This window comes from Erpetoichthys calabaricus, chromosome 1, assembly GCF_900747795.2.
Source record: "Erpetoichthys calabaricus chromosome 1, fErpCal1.3, whole genome shotgun sequence".
Taxonomy (NCBI): domain Eukaryota; kingdom Metazoa; phylum Chordata; class Cladistia; order Polypteriformes; family Polypteridae; genus Erpetoichthys; species Erpetoichthys calabaricus.
Window position 1 is genome coordinate 252,210,736 of NC_041394.2, and position 16,307 is coordinate 252,227,042.

Genomic DNA, 16,307 nt, shown 5'->3' on the forward strand with positions numbered 1-16,307 from the left:
CTTACTAATTTAATTGCTATAGTAATCCTGGAGGGCCCCAGAGGCTACAGGCTTTCATTCTATCCCTTTTCTTAGTGACCAGTTTCTGCCACTAGTTAACTTCTTTTGCCTTATTTGTAATTTACTTGCTTGTTAAGATGCACTCTCCTTAGTTGTTTCTTTTCTACTTAATTAGCAGTCAAACAATAATGAAACAAAGTGAGCCAACACATGACCAGCTAATCTGTGTCCATCATACGATATCTGAAAATAAATAAGGGGAAGGTCTCAGTAATATTGATCTGCTCATGTCCAAAAATCATTTTGATGGTTCTCTTAGTAAAAAGAAAACAAACTGCTTTGGAAATAGAAGACAATTCTTGTTAATTAAACTAATTAAGAAACAAGAATGTCATTTTTCTTGAACATTTCTCGCATCTCTTCATTCCACCAGTGATTCTTGCTTCCCCACTCAAACCTCTCTTGGCTCAAAACAGCTCCAAAAACTCTTTCCAGGGTTACTTCTAATGAAGCTACAGAATACTTTCCATTTTAAAGGATGCCCTTTTCAGGAGAAGGTAAGCTCAGACTAAAACTCCTTTTAGCAACCTTTGGTATGCTTTCCACCTTAAGTATTCAGTAACCATGTCTGTCAAACAGCCCTCTGGACTGACTGCCTTAAAATGTAACAATTCCATTAGCCAAATGTTGCAATTTAAAGGTTGGCTCCATGCCAGTACCCCTGTACTTCACACTCACCTGCTACCACATTTTGGGAAAGAAGAATTCTAAACGTTCTGCCAACCCTCCAAGGCTCCTCCTTCAATTTAAGTTGAGAATCATGCCTCACTGTCTCTGCAATCATGTATTTTTATGTTGGACACAGTATATTTACATAACTTACTGGTAACAGCTAGTGTCCTTTACTTAACACATATCCCTGTACATACAAGTTTTTCTCCTTACATTAAGCTTCACGTTACCCTGATATTATCAACAATATAAACATCAGGTATACTGTGTAAATAGTTTAGATAACCACCCAACCAAAACATTGGCACAAATTATAATAATCATAATTGATTGATTACAAAGAGGTAACAAGCAAGGCAACAAATATCTTCATGAAAATGTTTTTGCTCAAATACAGTAATACTTTTTAAACACCTGGGCTTATTAAGCCAGACATCCGTTTAAAAAAAAAAAAAAATAAATATTATAACTTTCAATTAAGATTAGCTAATCAAAATTCACACTAAATTATTATAGTATACAAAAATGCATAAATATTTTATATTTAAATTTAAAATTAAACAGTATAAAATTCATATTTATAATAGGACGTGGCTTCATATGAAGTATGGCAGTTAACATACTGTATTTAAAATAAAAGGAAATAATATTCAGTTGTGTAATCTGTAAATATGAATCACATCAATTCCTCTAAGAATTAAAATAATGTGGCTGTCCAACGCCCTTGGAAAGAGTAACATTTCCTTGGCTTGCAGAAGATACTGAAATCATTGTTCATTGTTTTGTAGGAGTTGTTCCCACAGCAACACATAACCACCATATAAAACAAACTAACAATATTTAGCTTATAATAATTTTAGTTCTAAAATATGAAAATGAATTAAATGCATTAGTGTTTAAAAATTAAAATTACACAAAAAGATAAAAATCATTGAATTTTGTGCCATATGTACATACATATGTTTATATGTACTACAGCATACATACATTTCCACTTTACAGGAACACAAGCATACAGTAAGAAGAGAAACCCTTTATGATCTTTGAAGAGATCTCAATTAAAAAAAATAAACCACAGTAACATTTCCTCATAAATTTAAAATATTTTTTATCATAGTTTTAAAGTAACATAGTATTCTCAAACCTACTTAATCCAATTCATAATTGATTCCAAATTCGAAGAACTGATGCCGAATTTTAGCTGTTGCACAAGGTTTTATATATCTTTGTTTATTTTTAACCCTATTCATATTTAACCAAGTGTGCATGAGTAGGCCTTCCAGTGGATTGTATGTTTTCCATCTAGCACCTGCTATTGGATTAAGCAGGCTTCCCAGGCTTTATCAATGAGGCTGATGCAATGAACGATATTAAAATGGTTCTTCCAGAACTCTTTCAGGGTCAAAGACGTCTCCTCGGTCACATTGAAATACCTGGCGAATAGTCCTTTGGTGTACAGTTTCTTAAAATTTGAAATAACTTGCTGGTCCATGGTCTGCAGAAGAGGAGTCGTGTTGTGTAAGGAACACGACCTTAATAAAGTCGTACTCTTCGACCATATCGTCAACCAAATTTGGAGGCTGTGCCGGTGCATTGTACATCAGAAGAAGGCATTTTTTAGGCAGGTTATTCTCTTCGAGGCAAAAGTTTGGCGAACTTTTTGGTCGTAAACCAATTTGTACGTGTACCTAGATGTTCGTGAACTGAGGTTCCACTGTATGACTGTCAGGTAGGTCATAATCTGTTCTTTGAATACATGTCATGAATTTGGTGTCTCCTAAGGGGAAGGTACAACCCAGACAGGCAAATAAAGCCACACTGAGCAAAACACAGTCTCTCAAAGTCACTGAAGCAAATTTAGAATTAAATGACTTTCAGGTGTAGAAGGATATACACAATAACAGGGAAAGAACATGAAACACTACGAACATGATTTAAACACAGGACTTGGGGAATTAAGCTTGAGGTTGGCCAACATTAGAACAAGATAGATTAGATCAGACCATTTAGCCCAACAAAGATCACCAGTTTTATCCATTGACCCCTGTGAAACACCAACCTTAATAACAGCCAATTCAGATTGTATTCCTCACACCATAACCCTCTGCTTCCAGTGCCTGAGCCAATACTGCACCCATCTGCAAGCAACACTCTGAATTTGCACTTGTTTAGTTTAATTCCCAAACTCTCATGTGGTTTAAAACATTTATCTATGTACTTTTCCTTTTTTGTACATGGACAATGTGCTTCTTTAAAACAAGGGCATTATAGAAAAGTCAGTTTTATGGGAAAAGGTGGTACCCTATTGGCTTTGTGTACAGAAAAGTGAAAAGACAACACAAACAACTGCTTTGGAGGCTATTTAAAATTTGTGTCTTTCAGCCAGAGATGCCATCCCTTTGTGTATTTCGGCAGTGTGTGAAAATCAAAAGATTTACCTACTTTCTGATCACTGTGGTGGAAGCATGTATGATTTATTTTATTTTATTCTTTAATTACTGTGGCAAACAAAAGCCGATGTCATGTTAAACAACTTCTAGTCTACAGGGGATGTCAAACTTGAATGCAATTGCTGATCTCGTCACCGGAGGATGTCAAATTAAGTGACTAGAAATCACAGGGTATGTCAAATAAGATGACTGCTTGACAAGTTTTCAGCACACTTTACATTTCCAGAGTATTGCAAGTTCACCCCTTTTTCTTACAGCAAATATCTTGCTGCCTGTTGGAGCCGGTGCCCATGCGAAAGCTTTATAGGTGCAGCAAGTAATGACTTAACACTAAATAAAACCTGTTTGATTTGTAACAGTGAGTCATAGACTGGTTGGACTGAGATGCAGGGTAAGTCAGACTAAAAGACTGGTCACGATTGGAGCACCACAATTGTCTCTGCCTTTATGTAAATAAAAGCTAGGACTAAAAATTGCTAGAAAAATTATGTACTATTACATGGTCTTAACACAAAAAATAGTCCATAGTTCAAAGCCGTTTTGCACGGTCTAGCAAAAGCATCTCAAAATAAAAGAAAAAAGAAAAATGTATCACTCTTTATTCTGCTGAGAATAAGATGTCTTAAAAAAAAGTTCCTCCAAAAAGAATAACAAAGGGAAAAAAAATTGCTCACTATACCTTGATTATATCCCATTCTTTCCTAAATAAGGATGTTATGAATTTGAATGTAAATAGTGAACAGCAAAGTTACAACTTTACTGGTCTGCACATCCTGAAAATATAGATTGGAATATGAAAAGCTTCTAAGCATGGCTTAATCTAATTAACAGTTGCAAATATTAACATTTAATATTTTAAAACAACAGCTTATTTAACAAATACCAATTGTCTGACATTGCTTCAACTAAAAATAGAGGCAATAGAGAGAGGACAGAGCTGACTATACTTCCTTAGAAGGCTGGCGTCCTTCAACATCTGCAATAAGATGCTGCAAATGTTGTATCAGATGGATGTGGCGAGCGCCCTCTTCTACGCGGTGGTGTGCTGTGGAGGCAGCATAAAGAAGAGGGACGCCTCACGCCTGGACAAACTGGTGAGGAAGGCAGGCTCTATTGTAGGCACGGAGCTGGACAGTTTGACATCCGTGGCAGAGCAACGGGCGCTGAGCAGGCTCCTGTCAATCATGGATAATCCACTGCATCCACTAAACAGTATCATCTCCACACAGAGGAGCAGCTTCAGCAACGGACTGCTGTCAAAGTCCTGCTCCACTGACAGACTGAGGAGATCGTTCCTCCCCCACACTATGCAACTCTTCAATTCCACCCTTGTAAACATTAACATTATGCAAAGTTACTGTCTGTTATACCTGCATTTTTATCACTCTTTAATGTAATATTGTTTTTTTTATCAGTATGCTGCTGCTGGAGTATGTGAATTTCTCTTTGGGATTAATAAAGTATCTATCGATCTATCTATCTAAAATTAATAATTCATAAGATCACATACTGACCAGTTGGCTTTCAGATCTTGTACTACTGGATATAATCATAAACTGTCAGTAGCTCCTCAGTAAATTCAGATTAATAAAAGAACTCTGGGCAATCTCTCTCTATACATAAAATGCAATGTCTGTCTGTCTGTCTGTATGTCTGTCCGCATTTCACAAGAGAACTACTTTATGGATTTAGATTGAACTTTTTCTATAATTTGCTTGAACATTCCGGATGAAATAGCGCTTCAGTTGCAGCACCGATTTATTTGCGCGAATCCGAGAGACAGGCTGTGGGCCAAGGGAAAGGGGAGGCGGGACCTCAGGAGAGGGAGCCAGGCGGGGCCAACCTTACTCACGTGCCAGCCTCCATTCGAGTCGCTCTACCTCTCCGACGTGTTGCTGCGTACCTTGCCTCTGCTTAGCTAGCGAAACCAGTTTGTTTAGCAGACATTATTATCTAGATGTTGTTAGAGTAACGTTTGACATTTTTGAGAGAGAGAGAGAAAGAGAGAGAGATTGAGATCATAGCTATGTGGACTTTAGAGGGTACCTGCTTATTGGCAGAGATATCACGGCCACGTGCTCTTCTCCCCACGCGGGGGAAGCTCTCCCGTCAGAGCTGAACACAATCAGATACAGTGGAATTGTTTGATGTTGGAGCGTACCCAACTTCCGGTTGCCAAATTTTTCAGTTTTGGCAAAGAGATCACAGCTACATTTTCACCCCTGATAGCAAAACCAAAAATATTATATATCAAGAGGCCCTCAGATACGAAAGCTATCAATATAAAATCATCTCAATACAAATTACATTTTTTTTTTAATTTTTTATATTAATTTTTAAAAGTTTGTCCTGTTTCACTACTACACAGACGGTACCGCAGGGGACAGCTAGTATCTGATAAAAGTGATTCTAGATGAAATGTAGTATCTTCATTCAAGATATATGATTATCTTCAGAAAGCCATTGATAAAAACCATGCTGTATCATTCTACATGCCGTCTGTGCAATCTCCTTGGACCTGCAGTCACTAAATAATTTTATTGCTAGCACTGCCTTTATGGCAAGTTGCTTAAGTTTAACTTCACAAGTGCCATGATTAGTTTGGAAAAGCACTGCACATATGCTGCTTTCTTACAGTATTTCAGCACAATATTATAGTGTTTTCAATTAACTTTGTCATCCTTTCCCTTGAAAATCTGCCAAGCACAGATATGTTTAGTGTGCTTCATTTTCAGTGAAGGTGTCTAACCTGCTTCTGGGATGTAAAACAATCTAAGCTTAAACACCGCATATATGTCTATTTAAATGAACAAAAGGTTTCAAATTGACTCTTTTATGCCTTTCAGGGCAGTAAGACAATTAAATTCCTAACACAAATGTAATCATATTACCGATGAGGTTACTTGGTTTAATTTCTTAATACAAGTTGATCGAAGAAAGGTTAATCCATGATATCAAGCAAGCAGAATTTGTGTCATTTGTCAAATTAATCTTACCTTTAATAGAATTACGTGCCTTTACATCATAGTGTTTCATGACAAGGATTTAAAAAAAAAAAAAAAAAACAACAAAAATGGAGTGAAAGCTTTGTGGGGGAAACTAATATACTGACTATACTAGAGGGTCACCTTTGTTACCATCTCATCAGTCTGCCATGCACACCTGATTTCACATCTTGACAAGGTTTCTTATGGTGTAAAGTGTAAAAGGCACTTTAACCTCTAAGGTCCTTTTTATGTCAGTAGATAAGTTAATAGTGGAAATGCCTAAATTGTTAGCCTTGATTCACACATACATCCTGCAAAACTTACCTAGTCACATTAACTGAGCACAGGTAAGCTCATATACAAAGGAAGAATATCTCAACACTTACCAAGGCTACCTACCTCAACTTTTATACATTACCAGGGGCTACAATACAAGCCATTCCTCATACAAGGTGGCCCTGCTAGGATTTACTTATATGTTGATCTGTCTTCAGATTGCTTCCCCTGAAAGGACTCTAAAAACCCTAGAAAAAGCCAGGAACCTCTACTCCTGTCTGGCTTTTGTATCCAGATGGCTACCTTTTAAAAGGTGCTACACAATCTAACAGAAGACAAGGGCTAATCAATATCCTTGACTGTACATAACCTAAATGGACAGAGTTTGTTTCAATAACAATCATTGGTAAAACCCAGTAAACAGGACACTTTAGCAAAGCAATACTCAAACCACTTTAAATCATTACTTGTGTTAATTTGAAAGAGAAACCAGGTGTAAATGTCAGATATGAAAACATACAACCTGAATGATTCAAATCAGGGTCACAGAGCAAGCTTAGTTTCTGGAGGCTATAGCCTTGAAGCTTGGGAGTCTTTAAGTGGCAAACTTTGAGTTGTCTTCAGTTTGGCAGTTGTATTTCTCCCTCTACTCCTAGCCATGGTAATTATGATGTCTCTCTACTACTGCCTTTAAAAATCCTCTTTTTTATAGTGTCTATGACTGGTTTATGCAAAATATTGCATCAGTCAAAAATTTGGAACAATTGATGAGTTCCTATGGTCCGGTTGATTAAGTTACTTTTGGCAACACACAAAACATGTTCATCTTAAATGTCCCAAGCCTCTATTTTACATATTCTTTATCAATTTATACTTCCAATTCTTAGATAAATTTTTGGGGTGTATGCAAATTGACATAGACAGGAATTCTATTTCCAATGTTTGACAGTCTTGGAAAAGTACCTAATGAAAATTAATAATCTAATGTCATTTGTACCAGCTTGCTATTTCAGTCAGCTTATGAGCTTGAAGACATAGTTATAGTCTTGGTCACATAATTTAAAAGCCATTATCTAAATAATTCTAAAATAAAAACAGACCAAAATAAAACACAAATAAAATATTTCAGTACATGTTGTATTTGGCATACTGTAAAAGCACAAATTTCCAACAATATTACACAAGGAAAGGCACAGGTTTTACAATAGCCAATAGCTTGTTTGCCAGGTTTCCATTAAATAAAATTACAAGCAAAATATTGTGCAATATAACAGAATGGTCAATGCCCAATGCTTACAACAGTTTTATATATATATATAGTATACAATGAATAATAGCCAATTTATATTTATAATCATCATTGGACTCCCAGTGTTATTACTGAATAGAGCATTTTGTTCCTGAAATGGAGAAAAATAATATCCTAACACTGAGCCAATCTAGACAGGAGTATACTGACTATACCAATAATGTACTGAGTCAATGAAAATGGCAAAATTTTATCACATATCGTTACAATGTTTTGAAAAATGTATACATCAGAATATTGGATCAAAGGCAGCATGATAACATATTAATGTTGCTTCCAGAGAGGCCTTTACCCTCCTCACTTAATACAGTAGGTGTTTATAGGTTTCTCTCTCTGCAATACACTTAACAAATTTAGCCCCCCAACAAAACTAACTTACCGGTACATTACATGTTTGCAAATGGATTAATGTTTGAATAAAGAATTGTTTTCTTAATGTCTTATAAAAGGTTAAATTTGAAGCCTGTATAAAACTTTAAAGAACAGCTGCATAAAACTCTTGGTCAAGCATATTAAAATGACAACACTTCTGTTGAATTCAGACGTGAAATCTAACTAATAAAGTTGGTATGTATCCTTAAACTCCCTGTACAATTGCGTATATACTGCTATAGGCTAGTGACCTCTAGTGACAACTTCAGAGAGGAGAAATTCAGAAACCCAAGATAAGTATTTAGGATACAGGTTAGACTGCCCTCTAGTGGAAAACAGCATTGTATACAAAGACGATAATAACTGCTTTCCATGGGCAAAGAAAACTGTCACCTTATTTTATTTCTGCATTTAACTTTGCTAACTAAATGAGATGTAATTTGCCTACCCTCATTCAAACGCATTTTGATATAGGATTTAACATTCTGAAGGTAAACACATAGGAATACACATGCGAACAATTCTTAAAATAAGGCAAAAATGTGTGAAAAAGTCAATAAAATTATTATATATAAAGCCCATAAGACTGCATAAACCAAAAATGGATTGGGACATGTAAAACAATATCCACACAAATGTCACATTTGCTATTTTTTTTTGATTAAAAAAATGAATTTTAAAATGTGTGTGTAATATATTAGATCAGCATATTGGAAAAGTAGATAGCACTGCTCCTTGCTTGTCTAGGGACCTGGAATAAATACTTGAAGCAATCTTTCTGTATTTGGTACATTCTACCATTTTAACTTGAGTTTTCTCAGTTCTCAAACACTTCCGATTCCTACCACATTCTTAGAATGTCTATGTAAGGTTACAATTTAAAGTCCACAATCAAGTTATTGTACAGCATATCAGCAAGTGTATGAACGCATTTATGTGTAAATAAGCCCTGTGCTTCAATAGTGCTGACAAAGGCTATAATATTTCATGAGGTTAAAAAAAAATGCGGGTACAGAAAAAACTACTATTAAATGCATTTCTTTTTGTCGACATAGAGCATCTAGTAAATCGCTGATCACAGTGTAGTGATCACGCAACATACATAGTTCAGTTTAGGTCCTGACTAAATGTTACCAGTAAAATTTTATCTGGATAGGATCATGGCAGAAACCATTCCAATCTGGTTTAAACATTAGGATCAGTCTCATGTATCATTTGATCCACATCATATGGCAATGTAAACACTCTATTGAGTCCTGCTTCAACTTAAACTGCAGCTTCATCAATGTCTCTCCTCAAGAAAACTGCATATTTTAAAACATATCCACATAGTGACAGAATTTCTTATACCACTGCAACATAAACACAGGTTAATGAATTTAAAATAAGACAGCTTTTAAAAATCAGCTGAAGAAATGTTGTTTATTATTTTATTAATTTTATTAAAATCAAATAACATTCCATACAAATAAATCAAGTAGAAATGTCGTGTTTAAATTGGACGATATAATTATTTTCATGAGTCTCCAAATAGACACAGTCCTCATGTCCTATATCTCTGCCTCCTATTTTACCTTGCATTTCCTGTGAGCTTGTTGCAGGCAAGTACCTGAAGCCAAAAAGCTGTAAAGGCACTGCAGCCTTTAAATCTTTCTTTAGGTTTACTAAATGATGGCTTGCTTTGTGCACTAGGAAGAGTGTAGTAGTACCTGTGTTCAAATTAAAACATGGATCAACTTGAGGTACATGCACCAGCAAGAAGTCAAATGTGACTTTTAAAATCAATGCTATTTTATTAAAGAGGTCACATCACAATCTGGATGCTGTGGTCTGACTACAGGACTACACCTGATGTAATTTATGGAGTTTCACAGGTCTCCACAACTTAAGTGCCAAAAACCATGCATATCCTAACCTGTAGCAATACCAATTTCTCTGTGGACTAGAGAGTCTGTAAATCATAGCATTCCTTGCAGACCATGAGATGACCAGCAAAAACAACCTGACTAGTACTCTATTTTGCACCAGTAAATATGCAACAATGTACACACAAAGCCATCAGGCTCTGTCAGGGTTTATGGAAATTAGGTTATAGCATGAAAGCAACCTTTCTGATTCAATGGCAATGCAGGTAGCTTTGACCTGGACAAAGTGAAAATGTGACCAGAGACCAAGGCCAGTAGTCAGTACTCTAACCAGTACAATAGTATTTCCAGTATATGAACATATTTTATTTAGTGGTATGTTACAGATGTAGGAAAAACGTAATATATTAAGAGGAAGCAGGAATGGAGAGACTAAGACTAAAACATTAAATAATCACTGGATTAGAGATATTGGATTGAGGAAAGCTTTCATTCCAGTCTGGTATTTAAAGTGGGCAGTGAACTATAAAAACAACACACACACAACTGACATAATTTTCAACCAAAATATAAGCGGCAGGGTCAGAGCTCAGAGTGAAGGCAGACGGCCCTACTGGCTGAAGGCTTTGGAAAGAGTGATTAAAGTTCTAGTTTATATCCAAGTTTTCATATATTATCCATATCAGTATAGGGGTTTAAAATTTTTTATCCATCATTTAAAAAAAAAAAAAAAAAATCATGTGATGTACCACATGTCAGTTTCTTTAAGAAAGCTATACTACACGGCCAAAGATTTGTCAACTCCTGAGTACTACACCTAGGAGTTTGTGGAACATCCCATTCTAAACCTATGGCCATTAATATGGAGTTGTCTCCAAACCCCCTTGTGGCTATAACTCTCCTGGTAAGGCTTTCCACAAGATTTTGGAGTGGTTGTGGGAATTTGTGTCCATTCATTGAAAACAGCATTTGTGGGCTCTGGTGTGGATGTTGGATGAGAAGACCTGGCTCGCAATTGGCATTTCAATTTATCCAAAAGGTGTTCAACTAGGCTGAAGTCAAAGTTCTTTGCAGGACACTTGAGTTTCTCCACACCAAACTCATTAAACCATACCTTTATTGACCTGGTTTTGTGCACCTGGACTTTCCCCAAACTGTTGCCACAAAGCTGGAAGTGGACAATTGTTTAAAACACCTTTCATGGTTTAGCATTAACAGAATCTTTCACTGAAATCAAGAGTCCTAGCCCAAACCCTGGCAAACAGCTCCAGACCATTATGCCTCCTCCAACATACTTAACAGTAGGCACTATGCAATCCAGAAAGTAGTGTTCTGGTGGCAGATGCCCAAACAAGAATAGTCCATCAACCTCCCAGAAATTGAAGTGTAATCCATCACTCCAGAAATCATGTTTCCACAGTTGCCGAGTTGAACAGCAGCATGCTTTACACCACTCCAGCCAGTGCTTGGCATTACACATAGTGGTCTTAAGTCTTGCATGCAGCTGCTTGACCATGCAAACCCATTTCATGGAGCTCCTGACACACAATTCTTGTGCTGATGTCGTCACCAGAGGCAATTTGGAGCTCTGTTGCAAGTGATGAGCCATTTTTACACGCTATAAATTTTGGCACTTGATGGCACCGCTCTGCAAGTTTGCATGGTCTGCCACTTCATGGCTAACCGATTGTTGCACCTTGATACTTCCACTTCTCAATAATAACACACAATTGACTGAGGCAGATCTAGCATAGCAGAAATTTCTCATGCAAAGGTGGCATCCTATGACAGTGTTACATTTAAAGTCACTGAGTTCTTCAGTACAACCCATCCTATTTACTGATGTTTGTCAACGGAGACTGCATGGCTATGTGCCTGATTTTACGCAATTGTTAGAAATGAGTGCAGCTGAAAGACCTGAACTGAAAAATGTGAAGGTGTCCACATACTTTTAGCTGTATAGTTCATATATATGAAAGAAGTGAGTATATCATGGCATATACCTACTTACTTTTGATGTGTTTGTAGAACAAAATAAAACATAGCATTGAGCATGATATATTCACTCTCTAAACAGCAGCATGCTCCAAGAGGAACAGGGGCTATAGGCAAGCTGGCAAATTCTGTACACACTGGAAACCTAAAATACCACCACACAAATGAACTGAAATTTAATTTAGCATTTTCAGTTTAGTTAAATATGTCTGTGTTAACTACCACAGTCTACCTCTGCAAAACTGAAAAGCTTTCTTTTGTGCATATGTGGGACATCTGTGCATAACTTTTTTTTTTTTTTTTTATATATATATTTTGTAATAGACTCCCAATGCACAATTCAGCTCTCACCAAAGATATGAAACAAATGTTAACTTTTTCACTTTGTGATTAATTATTAGACTGTTTGACATGTCTAATAAAGACTAATTGCTAATAGTTTCTCTAACTTTCCCACTTCAAAGTAACATGCAACTTAGTTCTTTTATTTTAAGAATATACAGTACACTAGTAATATATCTGCAATTTTGTAATCTGTTAAAAGACAAGGAATTTACATAACAAATCACAACATAACCAATCTTAAGGTTAGAAATTTACCATGGCTAGGTATTAATTTATAAGGTAGTATAAGAAACACTGGATGCGCTTACTAAATTATTACACTTCATGTGGTAGGAGACAGTGCAACTGTCACATAATGAAAAAAACTAGGCAGAATTTCTGCGGTTAATAAAAATAAATAAATAAATAAGAAAATAAAAGTTGAACCTGTGTGTAAATAGCAACACCACTTTTATCTTTTTAACCTCATTAAGTAAAGAAGACTGCAGGGTTGCAAAAGGAAAATTAATTGGTGTAACCTCGTATATGTGACAAAAGCTAGGAAAGTGTGTATTGTGCAAAACATTGCTTTTGCTAACAGATGTTTATTGCAACAAATTCCAAACGAACAACAAGTAATTTTGTAAGAACGAAGAATTTCTTTCCAGATAACATAAGCTTTTGTTTTGAGCAGTGAGTGATATCACTATTCCAGCATTGCTTCAGAGTATAAATATTTAACCAGTTCATGGTTAAAAGTGCAAAACAAACATTGCTAGGATACTCTAGATATCACACAGCATTTCAATATGGTTACAGCTTTAAGAGAAAGTTAACTCAAGGTTATCATCAGATTACAGCAATATAAAAATCAGTAAAAGAATGTACTGTGAAATAATTCAATCAACATAACCAATGTTTTCTACTCAGAAAATTGCACTTAACTACTAATCACTTACAATGCTTACAGTTTAAATCATGTGCAAATGACAAATCTTAAGACAGTAGTGGTGCATTGCAGCTCTATTTATAAAAAAAAATAAATAAAAAAAAGTTAACCACAGAGCTGTCGGATAACATATCATGCAAACATCAAGAGAATATCTCAAGTACTCTTTCAAGATCAGTGATGCCTAAACAACTGTTAGTGGTTACAATAAATTTCAGTCAATCATTTCACTGTATAGAAAAATTATTTACAAATGATTACTGGAATTGCAACAAGACAAGGCTGGTCCAAGGAAATCAGCCAACATGCTGACTGGTTTAAATATGGCCTCCAGTAATTTTAAAGGATACGATTCAGGGTTTTCTAAAGTTTATCTTGGTGTAGAACAAGATTGCATTGGAAATGGGAGTTATTTTTATGTAATGCTTGAAAACATGCTTGATGGAAACTAAAAACTGCTTTCGAACTGAAGAAAGGTTGGGAGCATGTGCCGATAGCTGGTTGCCGCACTCCCCACACGATGAACTATCTGAATTGGGACCAGAGCACAGCGGGTGACACCTCAGCACCACAATGGAAGAGGCTGGAGTGCCAATTTTGCCACCAACCCCCAAGTTTTCCCTGCAAGTTGGAGTACCTGCTGGATGCAGATTAATGTCATACCCAGGAAAAAGCAATTGCAGGTTAAGGGCCTTGCTCAAAGGCCCAACGGAGTAGAGTCACTTTTTACAATGGCATAAATGACAAACCATGTTGAAACTAAATTTAAGTCACACTGTACTGCCACAATTCAGATCTATTATTGTGGATTAGCCTCAGGGGGTTGTGCACACACAATAAGACAACTAGGCAGGTTAGGAAGAAAAAAAAAAAAAAAGACTGGTTTTGCACAATATACAGTATATTTAAATTACAATACTACATCTTAATACATAACTCGCCTGCCTCCTCACTCACTCACTCACTCACGTCCGTCTGAAGCCGAATGCGTAGTCGCCTTCTGTGCACATCCGAAGCCAAATGCGCAGTCGCCTTCTGCGCAGCTGCCCGAAAAACCTTACAAGACCGACATCCAACCCCAACATTGTGGCAGGCGGCGGATTTATGGCCGCAAACATTCAAAGAGAAAGGCGACTTCAATTAAAGCTCTAGAGGCCTGAAAGGCAATTTTGACTACAGCTCGAGGCCTAATTAAGCATTCTGATTCAATTACGCATTCATTCAATACACCTATATCAGGTTTGTGGTGCTTAAACTTATTACTATTCCATATTGTACTGGAACATTCATCATTCAATATTATACTATAGGCCTGGAAAATTCATCAACTAACAGTACAAGCCTGTACAGTAATGAGTAAAGCGGACTACAATCATTACAAAACAACTTCTTCGTTACTTATCATTTGTTCTTCATACACTGCTCACACAAACTCGTGCCCGTTTCGTCTTACGTTGTCGAAACGGGCTCTTTGTCTAGTATTTAATACATTTTTAAAATATTTAAAATATACTGTGACTTCTAGGGGGGACTACAACACCCCAAACTCCAGACAACCCTACAGACACAAGTCCAGGTTCAATTAAAAGGTTTATTTCATTCAATACCTTACAAAAGGCTTTTCCATACCACTTGCACAACAACAATTCTCTCTTATCTGTCTTTCTCCTCCTCCTCCATGGCGAGCTTTGTCCATCCTCCACACTCGACTCCATCTCACCTAGAAGAGGTTAAATGGATTCTTTTATCTTTTATCTATGACCCAGGAGCACTTCTGGTGCTAGGGCATAGACCACTGGAAGTACTTCTGGGTCAAATGGAAGTCACTAAAAGAGGGATTACTCATCCCTATAACTCCCCCTGGAGGCTCCCATAGAACCCAAAAGTGCTGCCTCACAGGGCTACAGGTCCCAGCATGCACTGCGGGTGTCTGTGTGGGAATCCTAGCCCAGGGATGCTGCCATCTAACATATCAAGGGAGCCACTGGTCTGAATAGATTGTCGCCCCCATCCCTCCATTACACTGGCCTCCCAGCTGGGTAAAGAACTTCAGTTTATCCCTGCTGGGCTGCCAGTATATTCACTCCGAGGTTGGAACCTCCTTCCAACCTCCTGGCACAAGCAGAGAACAGCCTCCTTTTCTTCTCTGCCATTAAGTACAGCAGCCTCCTGGCCAGGTAATGAATCATGCACCATCCCAGTTGGGATGCCAGCCCATGCCTGCGTCCAGCACAATTAATTAAAAAATAATTGATAGGCAATTTTTGGATTACGCCTAGATTGGTTAGTTGTTGTTGGCAGTAACGTTGTTACCAGAGACGGGAGTTTGTGCATATGTCCAAAGTCATTATTGTAGATTGTTGATAATTACAAAACAGATAATAATGTAAAATCTGAAAACTATACTAATAATAGAAAATGGTTGTAATCAAGTCCTCACTATTTTAATTACAGGCAAGACAGGAAATGACTCAGTCACTCAATCTTATATTGCAGTGGAAGAATGCACATTGATTGTGAAGCTATGGAATGATGTTTTAATGAGAAGATTCAACACAAAAAATGTATGCTTTCTCATCATTACTAAGGGCACTCCATACAGAGTTAATTATTCTTTTTTTTTTTTCTCTTTCTGCAGTTAATTATTTTTTTTTCTCTCTCTGCTCTTTGTGCATGTCCTCCACCCATCATGATTTTATATTGCTTATACAAGTTTACAAGGTCATTGTGGTACATTATTGCTGCGGTGTTTCATTAATATATTAATACAATTCTATGGCCTGCAATGTTGTATTAGTATGGCAGTATCTGCCGGCACGCCTTTAATGTGAACATAACTGGCTACATTTTTGTTTAAATGGCCTGGACATAATATTATTCGTGGTTAACTTTGAGTTTAAAGGTCTATTCTGTTGATGTTAATTTGACTGTTTGAGTATAGGATTTCTGCTTAAAGCTTTCATTGACCTCTTGATAGGAATAATTTCTTCAAACTCCTGCTTCATTGATTAGCACATAACCATCCCCACCATTCGTTGAAACTCTTGA

General features: G+C 36.7%; 1 protein-coding gene across 1 annotated transcript in view; it reads right to left on the minus strand.

Annotated features, from left to right (window-relative positions):
• The window catches only part of tmem110l (transmembrane protein 110, like), a 93,251-nt gene that overhangs the window by 42,442 nt on the left and 34,502 nt on the right, over positions 1 to 16,307 (minus strand). The window lies entirely within an intron of this gene.